At 33.0% G+C, this 20,675-nt stretch overlaps 1 protein-coding gene across 1 annotated transcript in view; it reads left to right on the top strand.

The window, feature by feature from the left end:
- Window positions 1-20,675, top strand: part of CALCRL (calcitonin receptor-like) — a 117,319-nt gene that overhangs the window by 7,884 nt on the left and 88,760 nt on the right. Inside the window, exon 2 of the mRNA XM_008572988.1 lies at window positions 8,468-8,535. The gene's annotated coding sequence lies outside the window, so the exon portion shown is untranslated. The remainder of the gene's footprint in view (window positions 1-8,467; window positions 8,536-20,675) is intronic.

The raw sequence follows: 20,675 nt of genomic DNA, 5'->3' as shown, positions 1-20,675 counted from the left end.
AAACATCCATTAAGTGTGTAATTTTTCATATTAACCCTGAAAGCTAAGTTGTTGAAGTTCTCAACTGTCTCAACTCCAGTACCAGAAAAGACTGCATGTTCAAAACCTATAATGTTACATGCAGTTTCCAAAGCTAGAGGCCTGGATAAGTTAAATATATCTAGCTAATGGGTTTCTAACTTAGAAATAGGAGACTCCAGCTCAACGTGTCCTCAGAGGGTTTCATTAAATCTAACTATGATGTAGGTCTCGAAATGGCATGTGATTTAAGAAATTTAAAAAAAGATGTTAGATTTTACACTTAGACAACACTCTTTTCCTAAATGCCCCAAACAGTTTAGACTTCAAGGATTGTCTTACATCCTGGTCTACATTTTCCTTCCTGAAAAAAATTGTGTAATGTTATAATCACAGAACGGAAACAGTCTTTATAAGTTTTTCTATCTGGACATCTATCACGGTACATCAATTCTAATTTAATAACTATTTGGAATGAAATTAAATTTGTAATAAGCAACAAAGATCATTGTGCAAAATCTTACTTTATTGATATAAGGCAATAATAGAAATCAATGAGGGAGTACTTATTTGAGTGAATTAATTGAGTTAATTTGTAAGTTTATCATCCCTCCTTTTCTCTACTCTTCCTCACATATACATTATTATAGAATCTGAATAAGGAAAAAAAAATCTTCCTTATTTCTGGGCCTACAGGTCTTGGGGAGTGACTCTTTTTCCTTTTGTTGAGTCCTTCACCTCTAGACAAGTTTACTTTTTGCTAGTACTTCTGATATCAATTGGCACTAAATTAAAAGAAGATAAGCATATTATCTAAAAGAAGATTAAAAATTATTTGTGGGTTTCTTTCAATGACCATAAAATACTCTTCTCTCAGAAGTCTATATGCCTAAGTCCCTCACCTCCTTGCAGTTTTTCTCAGATATATTCTGTGGGGACTATTCTGTGGGGACCTACCTTAACCACTGTTTAAAATCAACCTATACTTCCACAACCCTCTTGCCCTGTTCATCTATTTTAGTGTTTCCTATAACATTAGTCACCTTGCAACAAACTATCTGTTATAATTTACATATTCGCTATGTTATTGTTTATTTTCTGTTCATCCTACTAATGTATGAGCTATTTCTGCATGTTTTTTTTCACTAATATATCCTAAACATCTAGAGAAATGTCTGTACATAGTAGATGCTTAAAAGTTGCTTAATAAATAATTAAATGAATGTTTCTTTATACCAGTTCTTTACTTCCCAGAAAACTAAATTTTGACTTTATGTGATTTTGTGTGCAGTATACGATAAATGCAAGAGGTTAAATTCTGAAGGTGTTAGAATCACTGCACATTTCCAAAGAGAAAATATTCAGAAACTAATTACTATTTCATTATTCTTAGGTTAACCTAATATTTATTCCTTCACTGTCTTTGTAAAACAAATGAATAAAGATGCTTTCTGTAATGTACTTAGTGTTCAGGTTTTTCTGAATTCCAACGAATGACCTTTCAAAGTAGGGTAAATGAGAAGGTTGCTCAGTATTTTAAGACAAAATGTTGAAGCCTTTCCCCAAATGGCCAAACAATGGCTGAAATTGGCAGAATTTCTTGTTGAAACTGGCAAACTTGCCAACTGTTGCCTCCCCAAAAAAGCCTTACTCCATTACTTATTGACTTTCTTGACAATAGTACTAAAGAGTCTATAGAAGGAAAAAAAAAAGAACAGCTACAAAATGGGGAAAAAAGTAAATCTTTTCAAAAAGTATATATAGTCTAATACAAATTCTGTTTAATTGCCAAAAATTTTACATCTGTTTGGTAAGCGATGAGTTACATGTTTGTGAATCTGTAATTTATCAAGTTTTTAAGTGTTGATTTGTAAACATTCAAAGATAATTCTGAAAAGAATGCCAACTGACAAGCCTTTTATCATTATATGGTTTTGGAAGTTTTCTAAATTTAAAGCCAAAGAACTATTTTATAAATTGAAATATATGTTCGTGATTAAATAAAATCGTGATTTGTTTGAGAGCCTCATGATAAATTTGCACAAAATGTATCTTCTGAATTGACAACTTACGTTATTAACAATACAACTTTTTCTTTCTAATTTATATTCCCCATTTGTTTGAGACTCACAGAGCTAACTTTATTATTTTCTTTAAAACCAGGGCACTGATCATTCATGTACCTAGAGAGGTCACAATTGAGGTTTTTTTTCCCTCTAAGCCTAGATATTGAATATCATTCAGGAAAACAATTATTTTCCTTTGAGAAAAAGAGTAATTGTCAAATTATGTCCATAGTATTCAGAGAAAATATGTATATAAAATGTGTCAAAGTTGTAAATTCACTGCCCCTCAACATATTCTCTAATAACACAACTGACTGGGTTTTAAGCCATGGCAACAAATTAGTTTGGATTAAACAACTCTCTGTCCTGAATAAAGTATTGCTCAAAAGACAAAAGTAAATTGTCAAATGGCTTCTTATCACCATGCTTTCCTGTTCTTTAATTCTTCTTTAACTTCCTAATGTTATCTGATGTACACTATTAAATAGTTTATTTATAATAAAGTTATTATTACAAAACATAAAGATAATAATGTCCTAACAAAAGCTACATTCAATTTGTTTCTTGTATATTTGTATAGAGCAGGAAAAAAAATATTCTGCATCCCATTTTCTTTGTTACAAGTAGCCTAAAATAGAAATAGCAGTAATAAGATAAAGCTAGAACCAATAATAATTTTTAAAAGACAAAAGAATGACAGTTTCCAATATGAATGAACTTGATGAAGTGGTGGAAAAGACACTTAAACTTTACATAAATAAAATTATTAATAGAATTTCAATTCAAAGTACTTTTCATTTAAAATTTGAGTGCAAAGATGACTAATTTCTCATAGTGAATATAGAGACACTCACACTTTTTCAAGCTAGTAGCAGTCCCTACAACAACAAATGGTTACTCCCAGTATTCTTGTTCAGAAAAGGCAGTGCCAAAATATTTGTTCACTCTCATCTAGATTCAGCAGAGGCACCAAATATTCTTGAGAGCCTTTTCTAACAGAATACTACTTGTAGATAGAAGAAAGGCTATTTTGAAATCTAATTGTCCTATACTAAGTTAAGTGTAAAAAATTTACTATAAATTTTAAGTAGTTTCACTAATTATTACAATTTTCTCTCCATTGCATAGTGAATTTTAGGGTGTAGTATAACATTTATATCTGTTTTAGTAGTCCTTGAGCTCTTACATATGCTGGATCACCTTGACTGTGTTAAGCATCTGTATTTCAGGAGATTGATAATAACACCAGAGACAAAACTAGCTAGCCATTGGCATGAAATATGACCTTAAATCAATTTTTCAATTCATGATATTGCTCACAAGCAAATGTCATACTATTTTAACTAATTCTTATTGCTTGCCTCAAATATTTTTAAAGTGGATGTGTTCTCCATGTGTATGTGTATCACATAGTATAACCACACATTTAAAAACATGTACTTTTAAAATTTTACACACCCTAAACTTTGCTCCGCTTGAGTAAATTCAGAATACAGCACTTTGTTACAGGTCTGGTGACAGTGCCTTTGACAGATGGCAAGGTGAAGGATTTGGAAATCCACTCAAAAGCTGATGGGTTTAGAAATAAAAGGAACAAGATTTGAGAGTTAAGGGTCAACCAAGAGAACAGAAAAGATTTAGAAAAAATCTCATCTAGAGAATAGAAAGATATGACTGTAAGAATAAAATTAAATTACTTATGAATAAAAAGACTGATATAAAGCCAGAGTGAGAAATGAAATCTGAAAGTAAAAGAAAACAGAAAAATAAAAAGGGAGTAAGCAGAATAAAGGAAAAGAGAGAGAAGATAAAAGGAGAGGCTATAAAAGAAGAAAAATTGCTTCAATAAGACATTTTACTTGCCAGAAATGTTAGGGAATAAAAATCCAGTGCTGAATCACATCAATTAAGATACGAAAATGCTTTGGATACATGGTTATGGACAATAGTTACTCCAATAGATACTACTTTTAATTGGTATGCAAATGTCTTCCACCTGCTTGGTCTAAAATTTCAGATGAGAAAATTTTATCGGCTCTTTTGTTCGAAGAACAGGGTTGAGTGTTAAGCCTAAGTGTCATTCCTTCTGATAAGAGCTAAGAAGTGTTTATTAAGTTATGAGAAGCAACCCCACCTCCTGGGTGGTAATCTCTGCCTTTGCGTTCTAAGGATTGAACCAAATTGGTCAAGATGAATCCACTTTAAAGTGGAGGGTTCGCAGAGTCTACTGGCAAGTCTCAGTTTCTCAGGATGGTTTCTTAATAGGTAGCCCAGAAATTGGGCTACATAAATCATACTACAGCAGGGCTGTTTGGTAAAATGATACTCCTTTGGCTAATTACAGACCTACCCAATCAGTCTCAGCTGGCTGGACACAAGCAATTGTCTTTTTAAATAACTAAATAGTAAGTATAAATTTACATTGAAGTATTCATAAATAACAAGATATATATATAACACTTTGCCATTTAATTCTGGGATATGAATGATTAATTTTGTGATTTGGGGGCATATTTTCTATGTCTGAATCATTCTGACTTAAAAGTCTGAGGAACATGGTTATAATTCAAAATACAACTTTATAGACCATTTCTACTTTCATTGGACTCAGGGGCACACACACACACACACACACACACACACACATGCATATGCATTGATTAAAGGGTTAGTCATCTTTGGTGTTCCAAAATTCCCTTTATATGAATAGGAAAGTAATCTAAAATCAAATAAGTTCATTTAAATCATATTTGTAAAATTCTAAGTGTTCAAATTGTTCACATGACTATGCTTTAACTGAGAAATCTTAAGAGGGGTCTAATCTTAATATTCTGACAGAAAGAAGTAAACTTTCAAATTGAGTCAGTACTGTGTGAGGCAGCTCCATCTCCCACTCACATCTTTGCTCTATCCCAAATAAATTTCATTTCATATATTTTGATCCATGGATTCATAGTAAATACATGATTGCAAGTAAGGAATCATATTCTGCATACTGTTCTAAAATTTTTTTTCATAAGTTTTAAATCTCTTATATATAGAAGATTAAATATGGAATAGATATGCTGTTTAAATCAATAAACACCTGTATGCCTAGAACCCAGCTTGTCTGGCATGTTCTTCCCTGACTGATACATACATCCTCAGAAGTAAACCATTACCCGAAACTTGTACTGATCATTCTCTTGCTTTACTTTATGGCTTTACCACATATGTATGTGTTTCTAAGCAACGCATTATTTAGTTTGGCTGTTTTTATTTTTACTTTTATGAAAGTGAGATCATCCTTTGGAGACTTGCTTCTTGAGATGCATCATTGTTAATGTGTATAGCTGTGGTTTTTCCTTTTCATTGTTGCAGTATTCCATTGAATGAATATACCAGAATGTATTGGTCTTTTCTCCTCCAAAGGGATATTTTAATTGCTTCCACAGTTTTGCTGTTGAAAGCATTGAAGTCATGAACATGTTTTTTAACATATCTCCTGGTGCACAGGTATCTGAATTTCTTTAGGGAATGCAATTGCAAGTGAGATTTACACATCCTAGTGTTTCAAAGTTTGTATACCAATCTATACTCCCACCAACTATGTATGAGGCTTCCATTGCACCATATCCTTTCCACTACTGTGTATTATTGTGAAACTTTATAATTTTTGCCTGTATGCTGGGTGAAACATAGTATCTTATTGTGGTTTTAATTTGCATTTCCCTGATTATGAATCACAGTGATTTCGAATGCAAAACGAATTAAAATTTTCCTCTGAAACATTTGTTTTTAATTGAGTAGCAGTGACTTGATACTGTAGAATTATAGTTAAGCCATTTTTTGCTTATGATTATTTAGAAGAAGAACTATTTCTTTTTGGTTATGTGGTCCAGGGAAAGAATATTTTGTATTGCCTTTAAACTGGGAATGTATAAATAGCATTTCTCATTATGAACAAGAACACAGATTGACAATACCTAGAATCATACCCCTAACTTTCCATTTCCCTTTAACCAAAGCCCCATCAAATATCTATCAAAATTTCCTGTGAAAAATAAAGGAGATAAGAAAATGAATAATGTCATTCAGGTGTGTGTGTGTGTGTGTGTGTGTATGTGTTTAAATCTGTTGAATATTTAAAATCATTGATGGAGCTTACAGATCTCCTGAAAGTGATTTTGTCTCTCTTTCTATTGTTGTAAAAAATTATTTCTTACATATCAAAACATCATAGAAGGCATTGGTGTTTGTGTCTTTCACATAATTCATCATTTCAGAAAACACTGGATTGACTTTAGAATTACCAGCTGAATTTAACCAACGTATTTCTTCAAGGTTCAATTTCCTCTTAACGAATAGACTTAGGTTTGTATTTTTTTTCTTTAACTTAATTCTTGTGCATCACCATGGCAACACTGCATCAAGAAGATTTATCTTTTATTCTTATTTGCTATATTTATTTTCTTTGTTGTCAGGAGTTAGTTGATTTTTATTTTATTGTCCAATCACTTCAATCAGTGGTGCTACTTGAACAAACTTTGCTCTTTTTCTTTGAGTTTTCTGTAGATATCATCATCATTTTCATTAGAGCTTTATAATGTTTCCTTTGTATTCTCTCTTCTTGTATATTAATTTATTTTTACTACACTACAGATACTGATATTTTTCAGAAGAAAGTGGTAGTAAGTACATTCTGACACATATGCTGCAATTTTATTAAAATGTGCAACATATTTACTAAAACACAATTAACTCACCAGTAAATTTTCTGATAGCCAGAGTGACCATTTACATGTCCAAAACACCAAAAGGGTGGAAAGATTCTTACATAGCATTTTCAGCTGGAATGAAAAATGAAATTTCTAGAATGATAGAGAAAAAGAAACAATAATGCTCCTCAATCATTTCTATTTCCAGTGGCATTTTCTAGCAAGTTGGGAAAATAGTCAAAATAAACTTCAACTTTGAACCTGCTGAATTCCATATGTATGAGTATGCCAATAATGTCTCAGACTGATGAGACTCTAATTTTTCCAAAATAACTTTCAGAAAACCAAGATTCTAAATATATGCAGAGTTCCTGCTGTCATGCAAATACACGTCTCTTTAATAGCACCAGATCATGATCCTAATTAGAACACATATTAGGCAATTTGTAATAATATATAATAAATTATTAAAATATGTGAAGTTGTAAAATTTACAAAGTAACTTTACAGAGTAACTAAAAATATTAGATTTGATTAAAGAGATTGCTTTTAATAATAAGCTTTATTAATACTTTTGAGTGTTCACATAAATATCCCTATTGACTTTACAGAAATCTTTGGTAATAACTCAGATTATTGTCAGGCATAACAGCAAATTGATGGTCCATAAGGGTATGGTCAAATCTCAATATGAGCTAATTGATGTGAATTATTTGCAAAACACAAATTTGATATTTTTGAAGTTCTACAAGTCTAAATACTGTGTAAATGCAAAGCAAGGTAAACTAGACCATAGCTATATCTTGTTTGCAACATTAGTTTGAGGCTGAAAAGATATATGTAAACTGTATTTGTATATGTTCAGTCTTTGTTTAGCAGTGGATGAATTTAACTTGTTAGTAACAGCCCATGTTTAAAGAGAGTTAAAACTTGTTACTGACATGTTCTAGTCTCTGGATCTCTTTCTGACCAGATCCTGAGAACCCTGTGCCCTCATTCACTCCACTATGACTGTGTTGACCCTCTTTTTATACTTTGAATCAGGAAAGTCATTCCCTCCTCAGAACCACTGACCAAGTCATCCCTTTTTCTAGGAACAATCTTTCTCCTGAACATTGCATGGAGTGCTCCCTCACTTCAGGTCAACGATCAAATGCTACCTCTTCAAGACAATTCTATCCAACATACCACCATCATACCCTTCCCTCTGTGCTCCCTAAGACTGCTTTATTTTTCTTCATAGCACTTATCACCCCTGTACTTTTATATATTTATTTGATTATTGTTTGTTTTCTCTTTATAAGCTCTGTGAGGTCAGGGACTACTGCAACCCCAGTAACTAGACCAGAGCCATGCACACATAGATTCCACCCCTTCCTACTGCTAAAACCTTGTAAAACAGGCACAGTCTTCCTCCATGTGTGTGTCCTTTAGAGATCTCCATTCTTAGGACAGCAGATGCCAAGAACAAAGTTCTTGATTACTTCCTGGTTAGCATGGTGGTAACCTCAATGTACGTGATATATCTCCTCCCAACCTCCCATTCAAATGCACCATTCAAAATATATTTGTTTATGATTTTAACAGAGAAATACACTAGTATATAAATTTAAGTTAAATTCTATAAAATTCCACTGTTTACTAATGATATTATCAAATTCACAAGAATGTTTTCTTGTCATCCAGGGTTCGATGATGATATACCAACCACTTGTGCTGTCACCGGTCAAAACTTTGGATGGCCCTACTTTCAGGTATTGCATACATTCATGGCCTAGTGAAAGTAACATGTTGGATTTCCAGTAAAGCCAAGGATAATAAGAAATTAACCATATTAAGGAAGATTTCGCCAAATGTTGTATAGTTTCTGAATCAGAGAAAACCTTGAATAGCAATTGAAAAAAATACTGATAAATATGGAATTATGGATATTTTTCAAACTTACAAAAAATATTTCCTTGGGATGTGGAGTTAGCCCCATGTTCTTGTTCTCTTGGCCAGAGGACAAGGAGTGTTAAATTAATTTGAATGTGTTGTATCAGATTTAGTAATATCAGTAATTTAGTCATATTAACCACAGACATCATATAAATGTGTATTAAAATTTACTATAACTGTAACTATACATACATATAAAGAAACAAAATTTAGTTTAATGTTATAAAATAAAAGGGCTAGATTGCTCATTTGAACTAAATTCCTTTCCTTTGTGGAGTTCTCTGTTTTCTGATTGTTATATTCGATGAATGGATGCAAAATTTTCTCATAATTGAAACATAAAAGAATATCTTATTTATAAATAATGGCACAGGAAAATGGGGAGGGTGAGTTGTTTTAAAAATTTTAACTACTCTTGATATTATTTTTAGACAAAGCTGCTTCAATTTCAATCCCACGTATTAACTACAGGCTACATGGGCACTGGTGCTTCCAAAAAGACTACTGTGGCAGACGGATGCGTCTTTTTATTTATATTTGGCATTATAGTACCATGACACATAAAATAGTAATTATGCAACTATTATTACAACTCATAACCCCCTTCCTTACAAAATTAAAGTAGATTTCCTGCCCTAACTTATTTTTAGGCTACAACGTATTTAACAATTCAGCCATGTATCACCCTAATAAACTATAATTACATTAATGATAAATGAAGGCTACTAAATTATTTTATCTTAAATTCAAAGCTGGGTGACATAGTTCCTTCTTCTGTACTTGAGCTGCAATTGTTATATTCTCAAGTCATACTGCAGGACCCAAAAATAGACCCTCTATAATTGTCCTTTGTCCCACAGCGCGTCTTTGGGAACTCATCATTGTTCCGTCCTCTTACATGTCAGCTTCCTTTGCACATTACATTTCGCATGACTCACTGTTCCTTAGAGCAAGGCTTGAACACTCAAAATGCCTACTTCTATCTGACAGCTGCATTTTTCTTCCTGAACTTTTTTATGTGAAGTGGTGCCAGATCAATTTTTATAAGGCCCCAATTTTGCTTAACAAAGATATGTAGGAAAGAGCATATAATGAAAGAAAATTCACTTACCAGGAGAGAACTGGTTTGGACCTCCCATTCTCTGTGTGTACCAGTCTCATTTTTATGTGAAAATGAAGAGGGTTATGTAATTTTTTTCCTAAGCATGTACTGCCTTATAAATTGTAACATATTTTTGATAGTTTCAAGGAGATAAATTGGAAAAGTGGCTTGAAAATGAAAGGTCCAAATTTAAACTGCTTTCTCTTCATTATCTTGATCTGACAGGACTTGCAGAGCTTTGGGAAGATTTTTCATGAGAAGTTAATTGCTGCCTTTATAATTCTTTTTATTTTATTTATAACAAGTACCATTGAAGGTGTAAATAAATTTAAATTCCAGAAAGAAAAAGGTTGAAAAATGTCATCTCTAGGGAGATTAAAAATATAACTGAGAACCAGGATTGCAGTTTGCCATCATAATAGTTTGAATCTTATATGGTTTAGTTTTAACCTAACAAAAGGAGCACAGAACTGAGACTTAGGAGAGGGGGCGCCTACTCTTAGCTCATCTACCACTGCTGTGTAATGTAAGGCAAATCACTAACCCCTCCTGAACTCCTAATCTCTACATGTATAAAATGAGAAGATAATACTATCAGATTTCTCAAGTTCATTCCAGCTCTGAGATTCTGAATATCTGATTGCTCTCAAACAACTGTTCTGACCTAAAGATATGAGCTAGAAATAAAATATCACCTGAAGTACTTTGTAACAAATGATATGACTTGTAGAGCTCAATTCCTCTAACCTCGACTATTTTTGTATTGCTTTATTTACATAATCATTCAGCAGACTCTGAAACTTGACAGATGGGTAAGAGGTAGGAAAGAGAAAAAAAAAAAGGGACTGTCTCTTGCTAGACTGAACTTTGGCAACACAAGAATCTATTTCTAGTTATCACTAAACTTTAGTAATCTTGCTGAAAGTTCTTTCTGACTCCAAGATAGTAAACACATTAATTTATAAATTTCCAATAATTTAATAGGTCCATTGTTACATTTAAATCTTAATCCTACTGAAATTGAATCTCAGATATAATTTTTCCCCAAAATTGTTGGACAATTGTATCAACACTTTTCATTAAATAGTTCAGTTTTGCCATTACTGACTTGAAATTCAACTGAATTATTATATTTACTAAAATTATATTAACAAAATTATTTTGGATTCTAGACTCTATTTATCTGTTATTTGCCCAGTTGAACTTCAGACTTATTACCCTGACTGCATGATACTTATAGATTTTGGGGGGAAAAATTTGCATCTATATAAATTTTAGTTTTGCATTTATGAATATAAATTCTCTTTATTGATGTCTATAAAAGAATTATATATTTTCTTCAAAAAGGCTTTACATGGTGGGAGAGGTATCTGGTTCCTGAAGGTTGGGTAAGACTTTTACAACAGGCAGGATGAAAGTTTTCCCCAGCAAACAATATGTACAGTTCAGAGAATCAGCAGTGGGTCAGTTTGGCTAGAACAGTGGGAAGTAAATTAAGCTAAATGCAAAAGAATTAGGCAGGTTTTTCATTAAACTAGCAAAGCTTAAGCTCCAGGACTTTCACTTGAAAAAGATTCTCTAAGACCCTGTACTTCATTGCGTACTTCTGATTTTGTGCTGTTTTTCTTAGAGAGGGCTACTATTAGTATGTTTGTTTTGTTTAATCCAAAACCACAGCTTACAACTCCCCAAGTTGTCAGTGATGTGGCAACTATATCTCAACTGGTAATAGGGTCAGGGAAAAAAGGAGCTGAGGCACGATGGTATACAACGTAGGACACTGGCTACTGAGGACTGGGGTGGTTTGTATCACATCTTTCCTTCTTGCCAAGCTTGTGACCTAGGTGTGTCACATAAAACATATTGGAGTTTGGTTGCCATATCTGTCAAGTAGGAGATTGATCTAAATCTTGAAAAAAAAAAAAAAGAAAATAGAAGGTTGTCTTAAATAAGCTCTAAGATCCTCCCTAATTATAGTTCTTCCTGGTCACTTGTTCACAATTTTATCTCTATTATTTAATGGCACATTTCACATCATGTCCTCTGTCCTTTAATTTTTTTATGTCCTTGTTTCTTGTCCCCTAGCTAAATTAAAGGGGCATCTATAAAGACCTCTTTTAAATCTCTTACCAGTAAACTTTAACACATCATATAAACTCAATAAATATGATTGTAAATTGTATTAGAATACTCCAGGAAAATTATTCCTTTAGTGTTTTGAAATGTGCTTATTAGATCTACTTCATGAAGAATTGTCCTATCAACGCTTGAAAATTTTATAATACAATGTCCTATCACTCAGAATTCAAAATAGGCATATTATGAGAAGAATAGGACACATAATTAATGACCTATAAGCTATAATTATTTAAAGAATCAAAATATTTATTTTCTTAACAGAATGTCCACAAAATATCTATTCTCATTTTGCTCCATGATAAGCAGTGTTTACAATAAAAACAATTCAAACAAAATTATAAATTCAACAAAATGAGGTTAGCATAACTGATGAGGAACATTTTATATGTATATACTTGTTATTTATATTAACTTACACATACCACAGCAAAATGAAACATGAACCTACCCTCAATAACTGAGTATTGGTATGGTACTTGATCATGTGCCTTAGGGGTCTCATCTTCAGTGCCATTAAAGTCTCTTGGTATTTCTTCTAACCACTTAAAAATGTCCATATTATTACCTTTCCTGTTAAATGGTGGTCTCCCCTATGAATATGCTTCCCTGAAACCTCCTTGCTATCTTGGCATTAATCAGACTCTCCTCTAGTGCACAAAGTTGTTCTGCTTTGCACTGATCCTTGAGACAGCCCTTTTTTTGACCTCCATAAAAAATACCACCATGCAGGTTGCTTTAGAGCATAGTAGACTTCATTAAAGATTTTCATAATAGAAGATTTAGAAGAGGTTCACGTATGAGCGACACAAACAACTTCAAATCAAATGGTAGGCATCACCATTCTTAAAATGTCACTTAGTTCTTATCTTTACGACACCATTCCGCCTTTACTCCATTCCTTCTGTCACTCATTTTCCTGCTTCTCTTCCAGGTGTAAAACAAAGAATTTTTCTCATATTGACTGATAGAGAGGAGACATTTTCTTCTGATACTTGGGCACCTGCTAAAATTTATGACCAAGAGTCTATTATACCCCAAGTGGCTTTTTAATGTATTTTATCACAAAGAGCAGTTTTTTCTATGAGGAATTCTGATGCCAATGTTATGATACCAATTGTTTAATATGTAAGTAGGTAAAAACAAATAGCCATTGAAATTTAGTAGGAAGCATGTTATATGTAGTATAGATAATAACTTTCCTAAAGGTATTTACTCATCATTTGTTGCTTTTCAAATTTGCTTTACATTAAATTAAGATTTAGGATTTTTTCCGGTTTTTTTTTACTACATTGCTCCACATAATGGTTCTCAGATGCAATACATTTTTATTTTTAGTGGAATTGAGTTTTATCATTTAATATGTCTTAAATGACATTTTTTTTTCTAGACCAATGATCTATAAAGTAGGGATTGCATACCCCTAAGGCAAAGGCAGGAACAGTATGTTTGCAGAAATCTGTTTCCAGATCCTCAACCTCCTTCCTAAAACTGACTGAGAAAATTCCTCAGGTCCAAGATTTTGGCCACTTCTGTTTTTCCATCTCTGCTTAACAATCTTCTTTCATTTCTACACACACACACACACACACACACACACACACACACACACACACACACACACACACGAGCATGCTTTCACCCATTTTGAATTTTACTACAGACTATTTCTGCAAGGTGTGACGCTCTCCCAGTCCACCAACAAGGGGACAGAGATGATGAATACATTGCTGTTTGCTGAATCTCCTTTCAAAAGGATACATGAGCTTCTCCCTTCTTCATCTCATTAAAAGATGTATTGCTAAAAAAAATTTTACTTGTGTGTTCAAGACAAATTAGGTAGCAAATTATATAATAAATTTATTTTGTTTTGATCTGGAATGTACACTCTAGAGCCAAACTGGCTGGTTCAAATCCTTTATTGAGCACATTTTTATCACTTTGTGAAGTTAACAAGCCTGCTGTGCCATAGTTTCCTCAAAGATAAACCTAGGTTAATCACTGTTCCTACCTTATATGATTTTATAATGTGATCATAAAGTCTGGAAAGTTTAATATTACTTTTTCATGTATTATAATATAGTTTATTACCAGTGAATCATTTATTATGTATCATTTGTGTTTCCAGACTTCATGGCCACTCTGTACATGAATAAATAGATACAAATAATGCATATGTAGTTAATGCTTAGATCAATGTCTGGAATTTAATAAGCCTTCCAAAAGTGTTAGCTACTGTTATTATCAACATCATTATTTCTAATATGATTGAAATGGTAATACAAACTGGAAGGATTTTTAAAAACATTTATTTATAGCCACATGGACAAGAAATTTTTTAAAATAAAATTTTAATCTACGTACATATATTGTTGCATAGAAGTTTCTGAGCAGGGTGAAGATTTTCTTAAGAGAAGTTTAGGAGAGCTTTACATAGTAGCAATGCAAACAACTTCAAAGGAAAAGGTAAACCCCACAACATCACAGACTTAAAAATGTCATCTTCTCACCAAGTCATGTATTTTTCACTTCTCTCTTTTCTGGTTTACTGTGCTTTTAATCCCTGACTCCCTTTCAAGGGATTACTTAAAATAACTTGAAATACAAGATATATTTGAATAGAATAAAATTCTTTGGGGGAAAGGGTGAGTAGTCGAGAGAAATACGATTTCAAGGACAGAAAGAAATGAAGTACAATTTCCATCTGTTAAGAAGAGCACATTCTTTTATATTTAGTGAATGTAGCTGGTATTAAATTGTCTTGTATTTATATTTCATTGGGAACATTTAAAAGAATGATTTAACAGTTATAGTTTAAAATATCAACCTTTAAAATGTGCCAAAAATTATATGCTTTGCAATTGAGCTTTCAGTTGAAATGGGTGAAGTTCTTCTGAAAATTTTTTACAGAGGGTGTCAAAAGAGAAATTTGAAGAATGCTCTAGACTGGAATGTTTCATTCATCTTTGCAATTTCTCCCCCATGAGGAACACACTTAAAATAAGTTTATCACTAAATATGCAATATTTTTTTCTTATCATGAAAATATGGTGAGTTACAATACCACACCCTTCACTGTACAGTGAATTTGTCACCAGAATAACTAAGCTCATCTTCCAAACTTGACTTAATTACAGGGGGAAAAAATTGGATTTGGTATAATGTGATGATACTACATTTGTCAAATGGAAATGTGCTGGTAGTGTTATCAGTAAGCAAATAAACATAAGACTTTGCAAGCAATGGGGTAAGGATACCAATGGGACTTTCCTTTTGTTGTTAAGGGTAATAATAACAAAAATGTTAAGAAATAACAAGAAGGTTCAGAAAGGTCCATCGCAACTGGGACTTTGTAATTCTGTGTGTAGTAATTATATTTGTGACATGACTATTAGCAAATTGCTTGTTTTTATTTTTAATAATGAAGAACATTATACATTTGCAAAAATACAGGAAGTGGTGAGCATTTATGTTGTCATAAAATGTGGGAAATCGCCGCAATCTTTTTCCAAGATGGACTTACTCATAAGATAAGCAATCAGTTGAACAGAGTATCTAATGAAGAGGTTCTATCAGATTCTAAAATTTGTTCTGTGGGACGGATTCAGACCTACCGTCAAGAATCTGACTCCTTGGAACAAATTTCAGCCAGAGTCCATTAGACTACAGATGAATTCTAACAATGAGGTGTGGATTTCCCCATTTGCAGGAAACCCTCCATTAAACACGCACACACAAAAAAACCTTGTTGCATTTGAATATTTTATTTGTTTAATTTGTTTTCAGTTGCATCTCCCAGGCCTTACTTACTACTTTCAAAGCAAATTAGTTATCTTTTATGGAATATACTATTTTGACAAAATATTTCCTCTTCTTAATCAGGCTAAGTCACAATTGATTTATACCTACCAGGACTACAAATCTGCCAGTTTTTCTTAACTTCCAGCCAGCTCTTCTAAACTTCCCATCTTCATACCTTTTCAAGATTATATAATTTTCTGTCTGCAATACTTTATCAGTCATAGGATACTTAAAAATGCCCTGTTCCGTTAATATATAGAGTCCTGCTAACATATTTAACAATATATTATTTATATTTCTACTAGTTTTTAAAAACAAATGAAAACATATTTGCATTTATCGATTCCTGTTAAAGTGAGCAAATTTCTACCTAAAGTATTTGAGAAATGCCTAGAATCTATGAAGAAAAAAAAAGGGTGTGGTTTATAAGGACAGCACAATCATTTAGGAAGTTCCCACTGTGGTTAAAAGTTCTCTGCTCTTTCAGACTGCTGTACATATCTCACAAAGGAAAACCCAATACAAATATTTACAGTTTTTAATATGCTGAATTTAAAGCATTCCTGCCAATGAGAAACAGACTCTGGATTTAAAGAAAAGTAAAGCAATGATTTAATTTAGAACCACTGTTTTTAGGCTGTTTTATGTGACGCCAAAATCTCCAGAGGATAATTCAAAACTTCTTCAAAACAATTTATCTATAAGACACCAAAAATCTGTTAAACCTTAAGAGAAATGAGTAACCAATACCTGGCTATCAATTTCCATTGTAAAGAATCATCTAATTGGGCATATCTACATTTTAAAATCAGATTTGGCTATTGTTAGTCAAGCTTTAAGCACGAGAGCCCTTGTCTATAATGAAAAAAATTATGGTCATGATGAATTTATTATTTTTTATCTCACATAGAATAAACTTGCTTATCACATTTGCTTTATAATTAATAACAGACTCTAACTTTAAATCATTTGTAATCCCATTTCATAGGGCATAGTAATCTTAGTTACTTATTTCCTGAAAAAGTTTATTATTTTATATTTATTCTAAATTTTTTCCAAAGTCTTTAAACAAGTCAGTAATGGATCTGGAAAACAGTGCCCTGACACATAGGTTTCCATGGCACATAGGCTTCCATTTCACAGGAAACACTAATACACACACAGGTACGTGAACACACATAACCACAAAATATTTTAGAATGAATTTTCTCATCATAAGAGTAAGTTTTCTAAATCATAGCAGACCTTACAATTTATTTTTTACAACCAAATCATGAAGATATTCCTCAATAATATCCTGTTAAGGTAGATTTTGTGTGTTCTTTATAAGAGAAAAATGATATTGAATGCTTTTATAACATCTCAGATTCTACATGATAATTGATAGAATATTTGGTAAAAATTACATACATTTGGTGGGAAAATACATACATATAACTTTGAAGTACATTGGCTGAACTTCATATATATTCTGAGTAAAAATCATGCAATAAAAATAAGAAGTGTGTTTGTTCACATATATATTAAATTAAAAACAATGTGGACTTCGTATTCTGGTTCACATTTTGTAGTGGCTGTTTGGAAAGGTCTATTTCTTTGCAGCCAGAACAATTTTTCTATTACATTCTATTATTATTGTCCGGACTTGTGTCTTTGAATGTTGAATTTGTCTTTGAAAAGTTTTAGTACTGAAACAGGGAAGAGCCACCTATTTCTCTTACAGTCCTATTTCAATACAGTAATGTGAACTGTAATTTCTAATCTCTCTACTGAAACTATTGCTTTGGTGCCATTTCTGAGCACAGAGCTTTCAAAAGCCCTATACTCAAATGCAGTATGTTAGCATTATTGCTTCTTAGGACAAGAAGGTTCCTTATAGTTTTTTTCTACAACCATCCTTATTTTTTAGGTGAAAAAACAAGAAGTAGGTTAAGAGAAACAAAAGAAACAAGTAACCTAGTGTCACAACCGGAATTAGTATACATTTCTCTTCAACACACTTGTATTGGCTAGTCTATAAAATGTCCCAAAACTACCAAACTGTGTCTCTTAGAAGTTACCTGTAAGCAACACTCAGTTCTTCATACAAATTTAATTTTCTACTGTGTTCTTCTGGACATTTTCTTATATGCTGAACTTAGAACTTGCTGTGCGTTGAATATGCCCCCCAAACTCATTTAAGCTTAAATTGTTTCCCCCAAAGTTCCAGGTTTGGGGAACTTGTCCCCCACTGTGGCAGTGTTGAGAGGGTGGGAAATCCTCTATGGTAACTGAAAGGTGGAGCCTTGAAGAGGTGATTAGGTTGTAGGAACATGTCATAGTGAACAGATTAATAATGGTGGTCAGGAGTGTGGTTCTCAGGGCTTTAAAAGGAGACCACCTGAGAGTCATTCTCTCTCTCTCTCTCTCTCTCTCTCTCTCTCTCACACACACACACACACTCTCTCTCTCTCTGCTTCACCATTTTCTGCTGTGTAAGACCCCTGGGTTGCTGTCGCCACTACCAAGGCCTTTACTAGATATGTTCCCTGGACTTCCCAGCCTCACAAATTGTAAACAGTAAATTTTGCTTTCTTTATAAATTACCCAGTTCCAAGTATTTTTGTTATAAGCAGCATAAATGGACTAATACAGAACTCAACAAAGAATTCTGATATTTACTGTAAGATCTTCACTATTATTAGACAGATTTGAGAAATCTTAACTTTTACAATACCCCAAAGCAAATTGTCACATACTATTGAGTCCAGACTTTGAAGTCACTTCATTTTGAGTTCAATTCATTGTCCATTGATTTTGTCAATTTAGTTTCTAACTGGGAGTACATGATATGCTGGTGTATCTTAAATTTCAGGATAGTTGTTGCTGCAAGATCTCTCATAATATTTTGGTACAACCCCTGTTCAAATAAGCATTGTGATTAATATTTCTATTGAAAAAAAATGGCCGTGTAAAATAACTTTCTGAAGTTACTTTCATATCTTGACGTAAGAAGGGTGCTACTCAATTAACAAATTACACACATTGTGCTCACAGACTTTGTGGCCATTCTATATATGCCAGGTCTCTCAATTTCCATTTTATTGGGTTTCTCTTCCTTTATGTAGCATGTTGTGCTTATTTCACACCAGAGCCTTAAGACACTGACCAAACAGTAAGTTTTTATATTGAAAAAATATTGACAACAGGAGATGAAGCTGGACTTGTAAACATGGGCATCAAGCTGGCTTCGCATTGGTGAAGCAGACAAAAATAATTATAAAGCACAGACTCTGTTAACTAAATGTAACTCTTTTAATTCATTTATTTTTCTAATCTGCCTGAACTCTTATATAAATGTATATTTTCTAAAAATACTAACTTTTAATTGAAATTTTAGTAAAAAGAGCACCTAAACTGTGGATATAGTTGGATGTTCATCCTTTATCATATTTCCTGCTATCTATTTTTGCTCTTCTGGTAATAGATTTTTGAATGCTACCTCAATGAGTTCCTGAAATTTCTGGAGGGTTTTTTATATTAATAAAGTGGAACCAGGATAGAATGCTTGGTCCAGATAGCCTTCCTTTTGCCCACTTCTTACTACCCTCTCACTAACATCTGCATGCTTGAAATAATAGGCAAAAAAGCCTTGAATTTTGCTGAAGAAGGAAAAAGGAAGTTGATTTGTTTTTCTTTGTTTTGTTTTCTGGCATCTAACCTGTGATGATGAGGTCATAAAGGCTCAGAGGGTGGCATAGCATTTATCCTTTACCAGACACTTGAACTGGTTTGGAGACGCTATGGAGCTGAAGATGGAGGAGATATTTCTAAGAGAATTATTTAAAATGTGGACAGTAATGTGCTGCCTTAGGGCCCAGGTGGAAACACAGCAGAGGGTAAAGGTGAAGGCCATTTTTCACCAGTTCTACACAGAACACAGCAGGGCTCTGGCATCCCAAGAGTAAAGTCACTTCGATGAACACTAATGGCAGAAGACAGACAAAATAGTTCAGAGCACTAGAGAAAGAATGGTGGTCCTAGGAGAGACTGGCTTGTGCTGAACCTACCTTTAGAACCTACCTTCTTTATGTTTAAAGAAACACTTGGAACTTTGCAGGATGCTGGAGGTCCCAGGTTCTAAGGTACAGATGAAATCAGGAATTTGGGGGTTGTTGATAATATAACTTGATATCCAGAAGCTGCTGAGGACTAACAAGGATAATTGTGGAAGAGTCTGTTTAGATATAATTAAAATAACTATTTAAATAGTATGGAACCAAGAGTAGGTTTGAAAGTGTTTGACTTTATGAAAATAGTGGGTGAATTATAGGATTATGTAGCTGATTCAAGTTATCTTATGCTTTCATGTTTGTCAGCTGGCAATAAGAAAGTACATGATATTTCCTAATAAAGTTATTTTTGGGTAGGGAAAAGTGAATGTAGCTGCTTCCACATGGGAGGTCTTGCTGCTGATCTGTGTAACCCAAAATCAACCTATTCGTGGCACAGATAGTTCTAGCTAAGAAAGGCAACATGTAAATTCTTGTAAGTCAGCCATGATATAATAAACCAGCATTACAGATACTCTTCAATGCGTTCAGAGGAAATTGTTAAATGGCTTAAAACACTTAACTCAATCCTTTCTCAAAACCCATGCAAAACATTCAATATTCAGATATGGTAAGTCTACTTAAAAATAAAACCTAGACATGGTTCGTTACTGTATATATGTATAAATAATCCAAGACTAGATATTAGAAACTCACTTTTTCACCTTCTGTTGAGCACTAACCTTCCCCCACACCTCTACACTTTTATATCCCTCACGTGTGTATTTCAAAATTCTTTTTTCTTTTCACTCAAGATGCCACTCAAACATATATACTATGAAATTTAAATTCATAATTATCGCCATTGATTTTAGACTCCCAACTA

This window comes from Galeopterus variegatus, unplaced genomic scaffold, assembly GCF_000696425.1.
Source record: "Galeopterus variegatus unplaced genomic scaffold, G_variegatus-3.0.2 Scaffold861, whole genome shotgun sequence".
Taxonomy (NCBI): domain Eukaryota; kingdom Metazoa; phylum Chordata; class Mammalia; order Dermoptera; family Cynocephalidae; genus Galeopterus; species Galeopterus variegatus.
This window is presented reverse-complemented; position numbering and strand designations above follow the sequence as displayed.